At 39.8% G+C, this 18,592-nt stretch overlaps 1 long non-coding RNA gene across 1 annotated transcript; it reads right to left on the minus strand.

The window, feature by feature from the left end:
• Positions 1-1,966: 1,966 nt before the first annotated feature.
• LOC118977077 (uncharacterized) lies at positions 1,967-13,872 on the minus strand. The gene is made up of 2 exons (XR_005064452.1): positions 13,641-13,872; positions 1,967-2,359 (listed from the first exon to the last, which is right to left on the minus strand). It is a non-coding gene; the product is annotated as an uncharacterized LOC118977077 (long non-coding RNA).
• Positions 13,873-18,592: the final 4,720 nt, after the last annotated feature.

The following is an 18,592-nucleotide window of genomic DNA, read 5'->3' on the forward strand; positions in this document are numbered from 1 at the left end:
CAACTACTGCCGTCACGAATACAATGGCAGCGACTTTCCTCTCACTGCCAAAATCATTTGCGTGTCCATTATTTCCACTCACCATACTAGGTACGTACATGTAAGAATAATAATCTTTAAAACGACCCTGTGAGGTAGGTATTATTATCCCTATTTTACAGGTGAGTAAGTGGAGGCTAAGGAAGATGAAAAACTCTTTCTCATGGACATAGGGCTAGATAGTGGAAGAGATGAAACCTTTACCTGATTTCAAGTCCTAATATCTTTCATTACGACATATTGCTTCTCCTAACTTCCCTTCTTAATTCTTTTCTTCTATGTAGGTCATTGTCAGCTGTTAACACCCACACTATATTTTTCATTGAGGGGGTAATAGTTAAATGCCTTCCAGGCAAATGCTTCTCTCATGAAGCCTTCCAAGATTACATCTATGAACATGGTCACTTAAGTGAGTCTTTACAGGAGGTCTGAAGGAGTGAAAAGAACCAATGCATCAGGCAAATAGTTTAGCAGACAAATGAAGGGAGCAAACATAATTCATTGCAGCTCTGTGGGTTCACTGGAGACTGTTAAGAAAAGTCATGACATCCCCTTCTAATAATGAACAGCATTGATCCCCAAAGCATTATTGCTTCAGCTCTATAATTTTATGAAACTGAAGCAGAGGAAAAAATCTGGAAGAGAAGCAAAAGTAGACTTGACAAAATGGAAGGTTTTATTTTAAAATTAAACTGTGACTTTATTCCCTACTGAGTGGCTGTTTAATTTCACTTCTTACTTCCCAAGAACTGCCCTCTCTCACATACACAGCTGTTCCCCACCCAGGGAGCTTGTATACCAGCTCATCAGCCTCAGAATCTGGGAGATGAACTAACATATGGCTTGTTAGTTCAGTGATTCCACACATTGTAATCACCTGGGAAACCTTAACAATCCTCCCATCTGAGTTTCCTATTCAGAAATTCTGATTTAATTGGTCTGGTCATGGGGAATTTGAAAACCTCCCCAAGCATGCCTAATGTGGAGCCAAGGCTGAGAGCTGGTGAGCAGCAAGGCTGGCTCTGGGAGCCTGGATCTCCAAGATGAAAATCTTCAGAATTTGTGAGGTAGTACGACATTGACTAGCGACTCCAGCTATTTTCTCTGGTAATTTCTTCATAGTTTCTATGTGTGTGTTTTCTTTTCTCTCTCCCTGAAAAATCCAAGACTCCTCAATGAGAAAGCAAGTGGGCCTCAAAAAAAGAACTGTTCTGAGAAATTGGACATTTTGGAGACTGGCTTAACTAGGTAAGAATTTGTTCTTTGGCTGAACTGGGAAATGAATAGATTAGAGATGGTAGAAGATGAATTAGAGCATGAGAAAATACAGTACACTAGCAAAAAATGAGTTTGGGATTAAAACAGTTGGATTCATTTCTGGCTTTGCTACTTAGTGTATTTGACTGGGTCTTTTCCTTTACTAGTAGAGTAAGAAAACTGGACTATTTGATTCCTGAAGTGTTTTTTTTTTAAGCTCTTACCATTAGTAGAGGAGGAAATGTAATGGAAGCGAAGAAAGCAGCATTTGGGTAAGGCTCCAGCCCTTCTTTGACTGATCCCAGAGAGTAGCTTGGGAGTTTTCCCGTTAGTCTTCATTCCCAGACTCTGACTTTGTGTTGACTCACATAGATTTTCTGCTCTGTGGGTATAATACTTTTACTTCAGAGATAACTTACCCCCTCATGTGGGCTCCACCCCTGTGTTTACTAGGCATTTCTCTATCTTCTTTTCCACTTCTGGACACCTATACTTCCAATTGAGGGTGCTCAGCTAGGCCTAATCTACCCCAATAGGATGCTTTACCCCAGCCCCAGGGAATGGAGGTTCTGCTGCTTTGTCAGAGGTGAAGAAGGTGTGCTGGGGTGGAGAGATTGCTAGCACTTCTGAAACCTTTACAGAAACACCTGGGAGTCTCAAAGCTCTACAGTTTCATGAACTGTTATTTATATTAAGTGAGAGTGTATAATGAAGAGAAGACTGAAGGAAGCAGATCAGGAAAGCACATCTCGTCTGAGGAGACTACCAACAGTGATACTAGTAACTGATTATGATTACACTCACCTTTACATGGGCACTGTGTAGAGTACTTTGCATACAGAAATTAGTAACTTGCTGAGGACGCAGTTTGTAAATGGCAGAAGTAAAACTTGGATCCAGCTCTGTCTTTGGACCCTGTACGTTCTTCACCACTCCACAAAACGGCCGCCAAGGAGGGAAGCAGCTATTTTATTACTTTCTGAAGGTCTAGAATAAGAAGATGGGCATGGAGAGGAGTCAAAGTTCTCGAAGTTACTTTCTGCCAGTGATAAGTGCTTAGAATCTGAAAGGAGGAAGATAGAAAAACAAATACAAAAATAATTCAGGGCAGGGCTTAGAGAAGTGCACCCCCACATCCACACATCACACTGCTTGGGATTTTGTTAGAAATGCAAATTCTTAGCCCTCACCCCAGAAACTCTGGGGGTGGACTTTGCAATCAACCTGAACGAGTGCTTCAGGGGATGCTAATGACCACTAATGTCTGACAACACTGTCATAGAGGTGTCTGAGAGGGAGCTTTAGTTTTATAACCGCTCTGAGTTCCAGATGCCATGCATTCCCTTCTCCTTGTTTCATTTGCAGACATTGCTCATTTTCCTGCTCTTCACCATCCTGCCTCATGGAGCTCAGTGCAGTGGGAGGGGCAGAACTAAAGTGACTGATAAAGCAGGCATGTTTTTCTAGAAATTTGTCCATTTCACCTAGGTTTTCAAATGTCTTAGCACATAGTTCTTCATAGTAATTTCTTACAATCCGTTGTATTTTTGTGGTATCAGTTTTAATCTCTCCTCTTTCATTTCCGATTGTGTTTATTTGGGTCCTCTCTCTTTTTTTCTTGATGAGTCTGTTTAAAGGCTTGTTGATTGATCTCTAAAAAAATTTAAAAACTCACATGACTCCACTCTAAGAAAACAAGCAACCCAATTAAAAAAATAGACAAATGACTTGAACAGAACACTTCTTCAAGGAGGACATACAGAGGGCCCAGAGACATATGAAAAGATGCTCAGCATCACTAGCCATCAGAGAGATGCAAATTAAAATCACAATGAGATACCACTTCATATCAGTGAGAACGGTCATCATAAACAAAGCAACAAACAACAAGTGTTGGAGAGGTTGTGGAGAAAAGGGAACCCTATTGCACTGTTGGTGGGATTGCAGACTGGTGCAACCACTATGGAAAACAGTATGAAATTCCCTCAAAAAACTAAAAATGGACCTGCCTTTAGACCCAGCAATTCCACTGCTAGGATTATACCCTAAGAACCCTGAAACACCAATCCAAGGGAACCTATGCACCCCAATGTTCATAGCAGCACAATTTACAATAGCCAAGTGCTGGAAGCAACTTAAGTGCCCATCAATTAATGAATGGGTCAAAAACTATGGTCCATTTACACAATGGAATTCTATGCAGCAGGAAAAAAGAAGGGGCTCCTACCCTTTTCAACAATGTGGATGGAACTGGAAAGCATTATGCTGAGTGAAATAAGCCAGGCAGTGAAAGACAAATATCATATGATCTCACCTTTAACAGGAACACAATCAACAAAATGAACAAGCAAGCAAAATACAACCAAAGACACTGAAATAGAGCACAGGCTGGCAGTGGCCAGAAGGGAGAGAGGAGGGGATTATAAGGGAAAATGGTGAAGGGTTTGCAGGAACAATTATAAGGGGCACATGGACAATAACAAGGGGTGTGGAAACAGGGGAGGGAGATGGGGAGGGCTGGGTGGTAGAGAGGGCTGGGTGGTGGAGAGGGCTGGGGAGAAAAAGCAGAAAACTGTACTTGAACAACAATAAAAAAATGTCAAAAAAAGCAGGCCTGTACCTTCTCTGTGTTATGCAGACAGGCATCTATCAGACCTAACACTTTAGAAGGAATAGGAAGGGAGGTTTCCTGCAGGTAAATATTGAAGCTGATTTCAAAGAAGCTCTAGGACTTAGATGGGTGTAAAAGAGTGGATGAGTGTGAGTTCTAAGTATACAGAACAATGTTTGACAAGCACAAAAACTTATATGTGAGAAAAAAATGATGTGCTCTGTGAACCGCAGGCAACTCATAGAGACAGAGTAAGTGCAGTGGGATAAGGAGAAACTGTGGTGGCCAAATGAAAAAGGGGGCTGCATTTTACCAAGGTACTCCAAATAGAACCCAGGGCCCCACGCAGCCCAGTTTCTTTCTTCCCAGCTGAGTCCTGTGACAGAAAAACCACGAAGTAGCTCTGATATTTATTTTTATTTTTCAACATATGTCCAAATCCTCATTTTTCCCTCCAAACCCTATTTTTCACTTTTACTGTTTTCTGACACCTCAAGACTGCCCGTGGGTCTGCCATTCTCCACTGTTTTCTTGGCACCCAGTGCTCATCTATGTGTTCTCTCCTCCCCCCTTTCTCTTGTATCTCTTAATACATTTACTTATTTTCTTTAACTCTTTGTCGTTCTCTGGTTCCTTTTTTTGTCTAATTTACCTATTCTAAATCTCAAAAGATCAAGAGCAGCCTGCCAGAACTTTCTTTAGAGGTCAGGAAGGAGAGAAACACAGTATGTGGACTTTCAGGAATCCAGTAGCCAATTATATGTAGGAGCTTAGACTTCATCCTCAAGTTTTATTCAGAGAGTGATATAGATTTGCATTTTAGAATATTTACTTTCATAGAATTGTTGAGACTAAATCATTACTTCAGTTATATAAAACAGTGAGTGCTTAGCATTTATTTATTAAATTTATGTATATCCTGATTCTATCTTACTATAGAATATAAGAAAACTTGCAGTTATGGAGAACTAAACAACTTTGCTAGATACAAACAGAAAATTAGGGTCAAGAGAAAATCTCTCTGCATGAATCAGTGTTGTTATGGTTTCTTAGATTCAACTTCAAACTCGTCTTAGAATTACCAAGCTTTCAAAATAGAAAGAAAAATATAGGGGGAGAAAAAATCAGTTTCTCAAGAGAAGAAATATCCCCCAGACTTAAATCACACAGGAACTTTTTTTTTATGACAAGAGCACTGGGTGATAGCACCATCAACCTCAGCATGCTAGAGCAATTGTGGTAATGGATTTCAAAGATGATTTCTAGGGAGTGTTTTTGAGAACTTGAGGGCCAAGCAATAAAACGTATTTAATGTTAGAAGCTCTGAAGGCTACATATAGTAGTTCCCCCTTACCCACAGGGGATACATTCCAAGACTCCATTTAGGTGCCTGAAACCATGGATAATACCAAACTCTATATGTTTTTATCCTATGCAAACATATCTGCGATGAAGTTTAACTTATAAATGGGGCATAGTACAACATTGACAATAATAATAAGGTAGGACAATTATAACAATATACTGTAATAAAAGTTCTGTGAATGTCATCTTTTTCTCTTAAAGTATCTCATTATCCTGTACTTACCTATCTTCTTGTGATGATGTGAGGTGGCACAATGCCTACGTGCTGAGAGGAAGTGAGGCGAATGTCGGAGGTAGGCATTGCAATGTCATGTGATGCTTCTACTGACTGTGACAATATGTCAGAAGGATGATCATCTGCTTTGGGTAATATCAAAGGTTGGATGGCAGGGGCAGACACTGTCAATGGTTAGGGATCCTTGGTAGGTGGAGGGCTTTTGACTAGCTGGCAGGTAGCGTGTGCAGAGTGGATGCCCTGGAAGAAAAGTCAGCTTGATGGTTGGGAAGTCTCATGGAAGATATGATACTTGAAGGAAAGACGGTTATGTTTGAAGACATAGGGAATAAACAATCAGGTCAGATAGAGGAAGCGTGACCAAAAGCTGAGAGATGTCCTCACAGGATCCCCATAGAGTTCATAGGACATCATAGTCACACTATGTGACAGGTGCATCAACAGAAAAAGAAATAGAGTTCCTATGAGGAGAGGGAGCTCATCCTCGGTGGTTAAAAGAAGATACTCAACTGAACTGAGTTAATCAAACCTGCTCCTTTTTGAAAGGTCTAAGGGGATACACAAGCTGCCAACTTACGGAGTGTAAGTGAAGGGCAGACAAAGTTGATGGCAAAACTTAGTGATTCCCAAAACAATCATGTGTTTCATTAATAATTAGGCTGAAATGTTCTGCTGTTTTTATATCACAATTCTGTAACAGCTCCCTTTTTACCATACTATAATGTTGGAACATATTTTTCAACCTGTAGATTAATATTTAGCATCAGCTAATTAGAAATTCCTTCATTTTGAACATAGAGAGAATGTTTCACAAGTGTAAAAAGGAATTATTCAAAAATATATATTTGATATAAGAAATAAAGTATCTGATTGTTTCCATCCCCTTTAAAGTGGGGATATTTCAAATGAAACTTTATTTGTATCTTAGAATCTCAAGTAGAAAATCTTTATTTAAATTTAAATGGTTTAGAAAACTTAATATAAATTCTACATCATCAACTGCGTGGCACCAAAGGTTTAATTTTCCTGAAAAATTATATTTTAGTGGGAATATTTTTATGTAAAGCATCTTATTCTTCTCTGAAAGTCATGCTTTTCTCAGAAAGCAGAGATTCCACTTAAGTATTTTAGTCAGTAGTTTTCTGTCTTCCACAATCTATTGATAGTAGCAGGAAACCTGGGCTTGAGACTGTTTAGTCATGTAGATCCTAAACTCAGTGTGTCTTTCTCAATGGGGACATCATATGAATAGGGAATCAAAGTGTTGATTTAGTTCAGACACACTGAAGAAGCATTTCCCCATGACATCATAAAAATTCCAAGTGAAAATTGTAAGGAAGTTGCAAGGGAAGGAAGATGTCTTACAGTTCAAACACTGCAGAGAAGTTCAGCAGAACCAGAGGGGTAGTTTTCTAACAGGTCTAGTAATAACTTCCTGTTGAGTTAAGCTTTCAACTGAAAAAAAAAAAATACAAACCAACTTTGCTAGGTCATTTTTAAATTTTCACTTACAAAGTTAAAAAAATCAACTATAAGAGAAATCAGTACAAAAAGTTAAACATTTTTTTGCCCTGGCTGGTGTAGCTCAGTGGACTGAGCGTGGGCCTGCAAACCACACGATCGTGGTTTGATTCCCAGTCAGGGCACATGCCTGGGTTGCAGGCCAGTCCCCAGCAGGGGACTCACAAGAGGCAACCATACAATGATATTTCTCTCCTTCCCCTCTAAAGATAAATAAATAAAATCTTTAAAAAAAAGTTAAACGTTTTTTATAGTCGTCCAGCTGATTCTAACACACTGCCAAGGTTGAGAAATCATGCTTTCTTCTCGAAACATGACCCCTTTGGCTTATTAGCCAGGATTCCTGAAAGTAAAGCGCTTCTTAACTTCATGTTAAACAAATATTAAACATGAGAAAAATTCTCCTAGGAAACTGGAGCTCTTACTTACTGTACCCTTGATTGTTCTATTCTACTTTAGCAATTTTCTGTGAATTGTTCCACCGCTTTTGTAAAAATCATCTTCTATTCTTCCTACTACCAATCCTGTCCTAACTCTTGACTTTGCAGCTTTATCACTTTGACAACTATTATTTTTTTTCTTACCTCAATTTGCTACTTGCCCTTCTTCTTCATCTTTACTTTTGGCCTCTTTTATAACTTGGGTTATGCTCACTCTCTCCATTAAGCAACACTGCTCTGCCATAATCTCACAGGCTTTGTTCTACCCACTCATTTCGTTTGCACTGCTGTTTGAGATCATAAAGCTTGGCCCTTGCTTGGAGAAACGTCCGTTTTTCTATTCATCCTGCCAAATTCCTGTCTATGTATAAAATGCAGTGTGAATTCTGCCTCCCAATGAAAAAGATAAAAATACCACTTAACCTCCCCACACCCATCAAAGGACACATTTCTAGAGAATATAGCTTGATTTCATAAATTTTGGGAGGGGACCCTATGATGACTTTAGAAATCCTCTATGGAGGCAGAAAAAATTATTGGAGAGTATTAAAACAATTATAGAAACTTTATGATACATTTATATAGGATGAACACTGAGGCTTAAGTGTTGGGTAACTGTATTATATTTTCTCCAGGGAATTTTGTGTAGAGCTCAGTTCCATGTGCTTTTCTTCTGCCCTATGTAGGCAACTCCGACAATGAGTTAAAAAAGGCTTTCATATTTGTTAACCCGTTAAAAAGAAACCCTTAAAAAGAAACAAGCAATTTATAAGCACCAGAGTGGGCTATGTGGCTTGGCCTCAGCATTTGGGAGAAAGACTTGAGGTTATTCACAGAGAGCATCAACAATGGCTTTGGAATGGATTTAGATGTGAAAAATCCCAATAGGAAAAGAGCATTAGTAAAGATAGTATCTAAAAAAGAAGAAGCAGACATTATTTCTCTCCCCCTCAGTTTTGATTGAACTTAACTGGAAACATTACATTTACTTCTGCAGAGCCGAGTTCAGAAGAAGATATAGCCCTGGCTAATATGGCTCTATGGATTGAGTGCTGGGCTGTGAACCAAAGGGTTGCTGGTTTGATTCCCAGTCAGGGCACATGCCTGTGTTGTGAGCCAGGTCCCCAGTAGGGGGAGTGTGAGAGGCAACCACATATTGATGTTTCTCTCCCTCTCTTTCTCCTTCCCTTCCCTTAGCTCTAAAAATAAATAAATAAAATAAAAAAAAGAGAAAAAAGTGTAGAAATCCTTTGCAGTTCAGGGGAGAGTAACCAGAAGGAACAGGACTTTATGAAGAACAGGTCAATGAATGAGGCTGTTTGGCCTGCAAAAACAGAGCTTAACCAGTGGGCCTAATCATTGTTCTCAAGGGCTTTTTTCTGAAGGGCTTTTTACGTGGAGGAAGGTGCACACCATTTGTTCTGTAGATACTAATAGGTGAGGGGTTATGAGATTATGAACACAGGGTATATTTGAAAGGGTGTGAAGTAAAAAACAAATTTATGATATAAAAATCTTGTCCTCCTTTCCGGCCAAGATGGAGGCATAGGTAGACACACTGTGCCCCCTTGCACAACCAAAATAAGGACAACTAAAATTTAGAAACAAACAAAAAAATAACCAGTACTGGCAGAAAATTGAACTGTATGGAAGTCTGACAAGCAAGGAGTTAAAGTGGACATATTCATTCATCCAGACTGGTAGGAGGGGTAGAGTTGGGCAGCTGGGCAGAGAGGGGTTGTGGCAAAAAAAAAAAGCAGTGGCTGGCAGGCCCTGGGCATGCAGGTGGTGGCTGGTGGACCCAGCGAGGTGGTGGACTATGGAGGGGCAAGGCTTGCAAGGCAGCTGGTGGACCGGGTGGCTCCATATTCGCTCACAGGCGAACCAGAAAAAACTGGGGAGTGAGACAGACTATGCAACCCTGGGCTCCAGCTCGGGAAAGAGCCTCAAAACACCAATTGAAAACACATGTGGGGATTGAGGTGCTGGGAGAGACTCCCAGCCTCACAGGAGAGTTTGTTGGAGAGACCCACAGGGTCCTAAAATGTACACAAGCCCACCCGCATGGGAATCAGCACCAAAAGAGCCCAGTTTGCTTGGGGAAAGCAGGGGAAGTGACTGAAATCTAGCAGAGAGATGAGCACTGTTCCCTCTCTGACCACTTCTTCACAAACAGCATCACAACCCAGCAACTGGGTTGCCCTGCCCTGGTGAACACCTAAGGCTCTGCCTCTCACTATGTGACAGGTGCATCAACACAAAAAGAAATGGCCCCCACAAAAGAACAGATCAAAGCTCCAGAACAAATACAACTAAGTGAAGAAGAGGTAGCCAACGTATCAGATGCACAGTTCAAAGCACTGGTGATCAGGATGTTCACAGAATTGGTTGAATTTGGTCACAAATTAGATAAAAAAATGAAGGCTACACTAAGTGAAATAAAGGAAAATTTATTTTCTTTATTTGTACAGGGAATGTATGTTTATTTTCTTTGAATGTACAGGGAACCAATAGTGGAGGGAAGGAAACTGGGACTCAAATAAATGGAGTGGACCAGAAGGAAGAAAGAAACAATCAAACAGAAAAGAATGAAGAAACAAGAACTCAAAAAAAATGAAAGGCTTAGAAACCTCCAGGACATCTTTAAATGTTCCAACATCCAAACCATAGGGGTACCAGAAGGAGAAGAGGAAGAGCAACAAGTGGAAAACTTATTTGAACAAATAATGAAGGAGAATTTCCTCAAAGGCAAAGGCAATAGACTTCCAGGAAGTCCAGAAAGCTCAGAGAGTCCAAAAGAAGTCGGACCCAAATAGGAACACACCAAGACACATCATAATTACATTAGCCAAGATGAAAATGAAGGAGAGAATCCTAGAAGCAGCAAGAGACAAAGAGAAAGTTACCTATAGAGGAATTCCCATCAGACTGTCAGCGGATTTCTCAAAAGAGACCTTGCAGGCAAGAAGGAGTTGGAAAGAAGTATTCCAAGTCATGAAAGGCAAGGACTTGTATCCAAGCAAAGCTTTCATTTAGAATGGGAGGGCAGATAAAGTACTTCTCAGATAAGGTCAAGTGCAAGGAGTTCATCATCACCAAGCCCTTATTATATGAAATGTTAAAGGAACTTATCTGAGAAAAAGAAGGTAAAAAACATGTATAGTAAAATGACAACAAACTCACAATTATGAACAACCACACCTAAAACAAAAACAAACTAAGCAAACAACTAGAACAGGAACAGAACCACAGAATGGAGATCACATGGAGGGTTAACAAGAGGAGAGTGGGAGGAGGAGGAAGGGGGAAAATGTACAGAGAATAAGTAGCATAGATGGTAGGGAGAAAAGAGACAGAGGGAGGGTAAGAATAGTATGGGGAATGTAGAAGCTAAAGAACTTATAAGTATGACACATGGACATGAACTAAAGTGGGGGAATGTGGGTGGGAGAGGGTGTGCAGAGTGGAGGGGAGTGAAGGGGGAAAATGGGACAACTGTAATAGTATAATCAATAAAATATATATATTTTAAACATCTTGATCTCCAAGAAAAACATTTCTGATATTCTAGGATTTACACTTTTCTGTGTGATCATTTCTTAGTGAATTGTCTCCCATTTTATTTAAAATTTAATAATGAGCTTTTATTCCTTTTTTGAACAAGTTATATAATCTTAGGTTATTTAACTGTTCTTAAACTCAGTTACCTCATCTTACCACATAGGAAACTTTATGTAAATATAATTTATTATTATTGTTGCTTAGCTAAAACACACAAAAATTATTGAATCTTCAAAGTTATTTACTGAGTTTTAGAAAAAAGTGCTATTATCTATCAGAGTAAGTTATTTTAAAAGGCTATGGGTAAATGATGGTATTAATTTTCCAATATCACAGTTTTACATGCATATATAATATTTAGAATGAATTGCCTCTACCTATTCAAAGTCACATCAGAGAAAATATTTCAGATAAATATCAGGTATCATTAATAAAGACAATTGGAGGAACAAAGGTGGAAATGTTAAAGGAACTTATCTGAGAAAAAGAAGGTAAAAAACATGTATAGTAAAATGACAGCAAACTCACAATTATGAACAACCACACCTAAAACAAAAACAAACTAAGCAAACAACTAGAACAGAACAGAACCACAGAATGGAGATCACATGGAGGGTTAACAAGAGGAGAGTGGGAGGAGGAGGAAGGGGGAAAATGTACAGAGAATAAGTAGCATAGATGGTAGGGAGAAAATAGACAGGGGGAGGGTAAGAATAGTATGGGAAATGTAGAAGCTAAAGAACTTTATTTCTTTATTCCTTTTAGTGGGCAGAGCTGAACCTGGGATAGGCATCTTCTCTTAGAAGTTTATTTCTTTTTATTTTTAATCTTTTTAAAGACATTTAATTTAATTTGTTTCCATCACCATTTATCCCCCATACCCTCTTCTGCCTCCACTCACCCACTCTCCCTTGCAATCAGCACATTGTTGTCTATGTCCATGAGTTCCTTCTCTCTTTTTTTTCTCTTTTGCTCAATCCCTCCATCCCCCTAGCTGCCCCCACCAACAGAGCTGTCATGCTGCTTCTTATCTATGAGTGCCTCTATTTTTCCTTGTTACAGTAGTTTATTTTGTTTGATAGATTCCACATGTGAGTGAAACTATAGGGTACTTTTCTTTCTCTAACTGGCCTATTTCACTTAGCATGATGTTCTCCAGGTTCATCCATGCTGTCACAAAGAGTAAAATTTTCTTCTTTTTTATGGCCAAGCAGTATTCCATTATGGAAATATACCATAGCTGTTTTACTCACTAATCTACTGATGGATACTTGGGCTGCTTCCATATCTTGGCTATTGTAAGTATCTCTGTAATGAACATAGGGGTGCATATATTCTTTCAAATTAGTGTTTGTAGTATCTTTGGATAAATTCCCAGAAGTGGGATCTCTGGATCATAAGGCAGATCAGATCCCCTTTAACTTTTTGAGGTATCTCCACACTGCTTTCTACACAGGTTGCACCAGTCTGTGTTCCCAGCAACAGTGCAAAAGGGTTCCCCTTTCTCCACACCCTCACCAACACTTCTTGTTTGTTGATTTATTGAAGTTTATTTCTTTCCTATCCAATGTGAACTAATACAATAACTTTAAAAAATCTGAAATCATTTAAATGTTTTTATTGTTTTTTATGTTTGATTTTTAAAGCTTTGCAAATAATGAACAAGAACAGGGTTGAAGAAAAGTACGTTTGCAGTTGTGAGTATGCAAAACACAGAGTTAATTCTTATATTATCATTAATTAATGTGTTATTTTCCATACAAATATATGTAAATCTACTTTTGCCCCACCCTATACTAAGATTCCCCAAGAGCATCTCTGAAAGCATTAGTTATAGACAATATCCAAATAAATATGAAGAAAACATATAAAAATATATACAGGATAAAAGAAGAAATTTCCTGTTAGGCCTTATAATACAGAAGCACTGACAGGTGTGGAAAAGAAAGCTTGGCACTGTGCACATAGATAAAACCATTTTCTTATTAGAAATGACTGCACAAAATAAATACCCTAAAAAACCCTCACAAATGAAACACCTGCAATTCTGAATAAAATGAAAAAATAAAAGGATGGAAAAAATGCAGATTTCAAAAAAAATACCAAGAATTCTACATAGATGAAATTACTATTATATATCCACATACTTTATTTCATTTATTATATCTATGGAGACAATGTTCTAGAAAACTGGCCTGCTTCTTGAAGGGCAGGATTAAGAGGTCTAGTTTAAAGTTTATTATATGTCTCAAATTTTCCATACTTTCCAGAATCTTAATTTGGTAATAATGTTTGTTATGGTCCCAGAGAGGCATATTTAATTGGTCTGGGGGTGGGGTCAGATCTTGGTAATTTTTTTGTCTGTTCACTTTCTATTTAATCTTTATTGCATTTTCCCCATTACCCTTTGGTGACGCCCTCCTGTCCCCAGCAATCACCACACCCTTGTCCATGGCCATCCTGCCAAGGTTGAGGAACCTGCCCTAGAGCAGACGCTTTTCTGTTTATTAATGACCTCTCCTCCGCTCCTTTAGCTTGGATTCCTGAACAGAGCTGTACTTTGCTCTTCTTACTTTGTATCGCGGGATGAATATCCATTCGTTAAATTGACCTGTGAAATCTCTGCTGCTGACTCTCAAACCACTGTGGTCTTGTCCTCTCATTCAGCCCTTGACCCGTCTGGCTAAATGCTTACCGGACATTTCATCAGGGTGTCTAATCCCCCTGGCATGTCGTCTGCCAACCACATTAGCAGTCACTCCTGTGAAAATGGAGATTATTATGCTAAGTGAATGAAAGAAAGACAAGCCAGTCAAAGAAAGACAAATACCATATGATCTCACATATATGTGGAACCTAATGAACAAAATAAACTGGCAAACAAAACAAAACCAAAGGCATGGACACATGAAACAAAGTAACAGCTGTGATACGAGGGTGGAGGGGGACTGGATGAAAGAAGGGGAAAGGATTAGCCAAAGAGCAGACATGTGCAACCCACAGACACAGACAACCGTGAGGTGATGGCCGGTAGGAAGTGGGGGCAGGGCTGGGTGGAGGCAGACAAGGGGGAGGAGAATGAGGGCATCTGTAATAATGTCGACAATGAAAATAAAGTTTAAAAAATGCAGTCATCTTTGATGTTGTCTCCTTCAGTTTTCTCCTCCGCTGCCTGCAGGTTCTTGTCTGTTTTTCTACCACAATGGAGCTCTGCATCCTTTCCCGCTTTCCCGAGTCCATCAGTGTAGCCCGCCTCTCACTCTCTGGCGTGGCCATGATCTCTAACAGACTTCTGGCCTTATCAAATCTAGGCCTTCTCACCTCCAGTGCTTCCTGTTTGTATCTAGCAGGAGATTGTTTTTAAACATCGCTTTAATTTCATCCCCACCTCTTATCACGCCTTGCTTCCCGCCTCCCATATCAAAGATCTGCATACTTTGCTCCAAGCCTTTCCACCTAACATTATGTAAAATTACTTTTTTTCCTGGTAAGTTCATCTGGTATATTTCACAGCATTCTTTAACTTGATTATTTGGTGTTTCCACTGATAATTTTTGGTGCTGTAGGAGTAAACATCAAAAATGTTCACATATATTTAAATGTAATGTCAACTGGAAAGATACACATGTACTTCAAATTCATGATTCGACAGATTTTTATTTCTTAGACTTAGACTAAAGTAAACATTAAAGTTTCAAAAAGTCAATACAAATGAAACATTAGGTACGCAACATGGAAGAATTGTGAAGGTGATATACGAACAGCTGACATCCATAAAAAGTGTCATTTATGTTACTTTCACCTCTTGGAATAATGCAGGGCAGATTCTACTCATCCTTTCAGTCCTAATTTAACTTCAAAATTCTCCAAAATGTCGACCAGGCCAAAGTGGCTGGAGAAAGACAGCAAAATGAAGAAAGGAAACAGAAGCACTGGTTTTGTCTTGGTCAAAACACTGGTTTTGACCAAGAACCCTGGCAATGTGCGAATGCAAGGTTCTGCTGAGTGGTGAGAGTGGACGCTGATGTGGCAGCCCCAGAAATTGGCCACACTTTTCAATGGAAAAGGGACAAAGACAGCCAGGATCAGTACGAACGTGGACGTCTCAGGTGAGCAGAGTGTCCTCTCAACTGCCATCCCGCAGGCAGCTCCCTCTGAAATGTGGGGACCTGCAGACTGGGGCACATCAGAGCTCTAGTCCTGCGAGCCTTCCGTCTCCCAAAGCAGCCCTCACTTCTTCTTCTTCTACCAACCCCCTGCCCTGGTCTGTGCTTTCTAAGTGGAGACCAGGAGCCAGGAGCTCATCTGGGATGGAAGGGTGTGGGGCACAGGTATGGGATGTGAGCAAATGTACCACGGGCTGTTGCGGCTTGTCTGGGCTCTTCCCACACACTTGAAACACCAGTCTGAAGCACTGGGGAAGAAGTCAAAAGTGCCAATTACTGTTATTCATCCTCTTCCCACTCCATCAACAGAGGTTTTTCCCCATAGTTAAATCATGGTCTCATTGTATAACTGTTTTTCCTTTACTTTCTCACCGAGGAATCTCCTGTACTCTCATGGCTCACCACAAACACGCCTGACTGGGTGTTATTCTGGTAATCAAGGTGACTTTGAGGCATCCTTGACTCTCTCTCCCCCTGGAATTGAATCAATCAACTATGAAACCAGTTTTTCACAACAATTTTTCAGTGGTTTCACTCTTTATCAAACAACAAGAAGGATTTCAAGGGAAATTGAGGTGTGTGCCTATATGAGTGAAAACAGAACTGGGGGTCAGGTATCAGGTTTACTGTAAGCTCGCCTTTAACAAGCTGGGTAGTCAGGTGCAAGTTGGCTTCCTCATCGGTGACGTGAAGGGTGGGACTGGGACACCTGTAGTTCTCTCCTAGTTCCATGAACGTGAAGAAAGCCTTTCTCTTAAGTGTGTTCGAGTGTTTCCCGACATTTCCTTTCACCTTCCATGGGCCCACTGGCAGCAAGCGCGTCAGCTGATTCGAGTTTCATTTAAGAGAGGCAGGTGTTAGGTTTCATTGAACTGCTTGCAGTATTCTGAGTATCGAGGGGAACCACACGACTGGTTCTATCAGCTCCTGGTCTGAGTAAAAAATGGTGAATGTTTTGAAGTGCTGGGACTCAAAGGGGGTAAAAGATGTTTTTGAAAGTGAAGGTAGTCTGCTTGTTTACCGAAGTTACTGAATAATAGTCATTCACAGACTGACTTTCAAAACATCTAAATACAACTGGTGGAACATTTTTAAGCTGAGATCTGAAGAAATCTGTTGGTTTATTCTTTTGCTTCAGGAAAACATTATTTCAATATTTGAAGCTCCACTTTCCACTGAGTGCTTCTGCTGGTAGAAAACTCCCAATGTCCCTAGGAAGGGATAGAAAACTCCCAATGTCCCTAGGAAGGGATAGAAAACTCCTATCCCTTCCTAGGCAGTGCTGATACGCTTGTCACAGGCACGCTCTTCCCAGGGAGTTGTGAAGCACTCCCATAACAGACCCCTGGGTGGGCACATGCTCGTGTGTGCATCTGTGTGTGCGTGTCTGTATGTGACGGGGAAAGTTTGTAACTTTTAATTTCCCTTCTCAGGGAAAGCTCAGCATTTAACAAAAGTGTGTTCTGGGTGGTCATTTCCCTTTGTGCTTCTGATAGGTTAGAATTACGCTATCAGATTGTTAATGTGTTGCCATTAATTTTTCCCCGAGTTTTCGATCTTGACTTGAGATCCTTTATGACAAATCTTTATTTTCAGGAACATGAAAGTTGCAAAAGCTCGAAGAACGGTCATTCCTAAGAGACCTCTCAGCTACAGGCTGTTCCCATGTGGACGCTCAGGGCACACGTCTTTTCCCAGGGACATGGCTCAAAGGTTTCTTTCAAAACCAAAATCCATTGTCTATCATTCTAGCTGAAAAAGTCATTTGATTCTCATGTACCATGTCCTCCATTTTCAAGGAGAACTTTGAAGTGAATAATGCTCCTGAAGAAAAATAATCTTATTAAAAAATCCAATATTTTAATTATTTTTTCAAGGTTTTTAGTGCTTCCTTAAAATAAAAACAAGTGCACACGTTAGAGATCTTTATTTTGTTCTCTATTTATAAGAACAGCCACAATAACAGTAGATACAATTCATGGGCAGCCACTGAGCCATAGCACTCCATGAGGTTCCCCCCAAAAGAAGGACAGGATTGTGATTCTTGTTTTAGCTGCTAGTGAAACTGAGACTCAGAGAGGTTAAGCATCCTGCCCAGTGTAATACAGTGGGTATGTGCTGGCCTCCCTCATTACAAAGCTTATATACCTTTCTCTATACTACATTATTTCAAAAATACTGTACCTTTTTTCTTTAATAAAGAATTTTATAGTTTTTTAAAAAGCTTTTTTTTAAAAATTTTTACAGATGGGAAGGGAGGAAGAGGGAGAGAAACATTAATGTTTGGTTGCCTCTTGAGCGCCCCCTACTGGGGACCTGGCCCATACCCAGGCATGTGCCCTGACTGGGAATCAAACCAGCCACACTTTGGTTCACAGGCCGGCCCGTGCTCAATCCACTGAGCCACACCATCCATACCTGCAGCTGTTTAAAGAAGCAAAAATACCTTCTTTTAAGTTCTCATTAAAAATGACTCGTATTAATTTAGAACACAAACAGAAACAAGCTACACACATGCATCCATGGTTTGGAAAAAAAAAGTAAATTGGTCTGGAATAATATAGGTCCAGTGAGATCACCTCTTCAGTATTGGAAGGATGTTTAGAAATTTCCTCAAAACCTCTGGGATGGGGATCCCCCCTAACACTGCCCTTGGGGGAATTATTTGAGCTAATTTAGTGATGGGAGATATAGAAATTTTCAGGCAGAACGGTCCATTTATGGGCAGCTTGAATGATTAGTACAGTACTTAGCATTTATATACTATTTGCATTTGACATGTTACTCAGCTCTTTTACACACCATGTTTGATTTACGAAAGCTTGTTCTTATTTTGAGTCCATGTCTGTTCTTCCATTAACTTCAATTCATAAGAGCAGTAGAAACTTTTTCTGTATAGAATGTAAATGAGGTGGGGGAAAGTGTTGGAATGAATAACTTTTAATTTACTATTCACAATGCATTATCTTTTTGCTAAGGTCATTTTGGTGAACATAGGCCTTGTAAATTTGACAATGAGTGTTTGCTTCCCCTTCTAAATCTATCTACAAGACCAAGCAAGAGCTTTCCCGATGGAGCTCTGTGCTTCCCCTTCCCTTTTCCTCCGGAGACAAAAATGCAACACTGAAGACAAGAATGTTTCTGACCAAAGGCAGTAACCAGACATCTTAGCAACAGTGGGTTTGTCTGCAGAGAAAGGATTACAAAGTAAATCTTAGTAACTGGCTAAAACTTGGCTTTAGTTTTAGAGATTGCTATTTTGACTTTGGATTTAATTATTATTGACAATGTTGGTAAACACACAAAATAACTTTATGTTACACCTTAAGTACGCTCCTTTGCATCTTTAAAAAGTGCATACTGAGGGCTCGAGGACTGGAACAAAACATAAGCCTTG

This window comes from Sturnira hondurensis, unplaced genomic scaffold (genome assembly GCF_014824575.4).
Source record: "Sturnira hondurensis isolate 20B ecotype Veracruz unplaced genomic scaffold, ASM1482457v3 Scaffold0021214, whole genome shotgun sequence".
Classification (NCBI taxonomy): Eukaryota; Metazoa; Chordata; class Mammalia; order Chiroptera; family Phyllostomidae; genus Sturnira; species Sturnira hondurensis.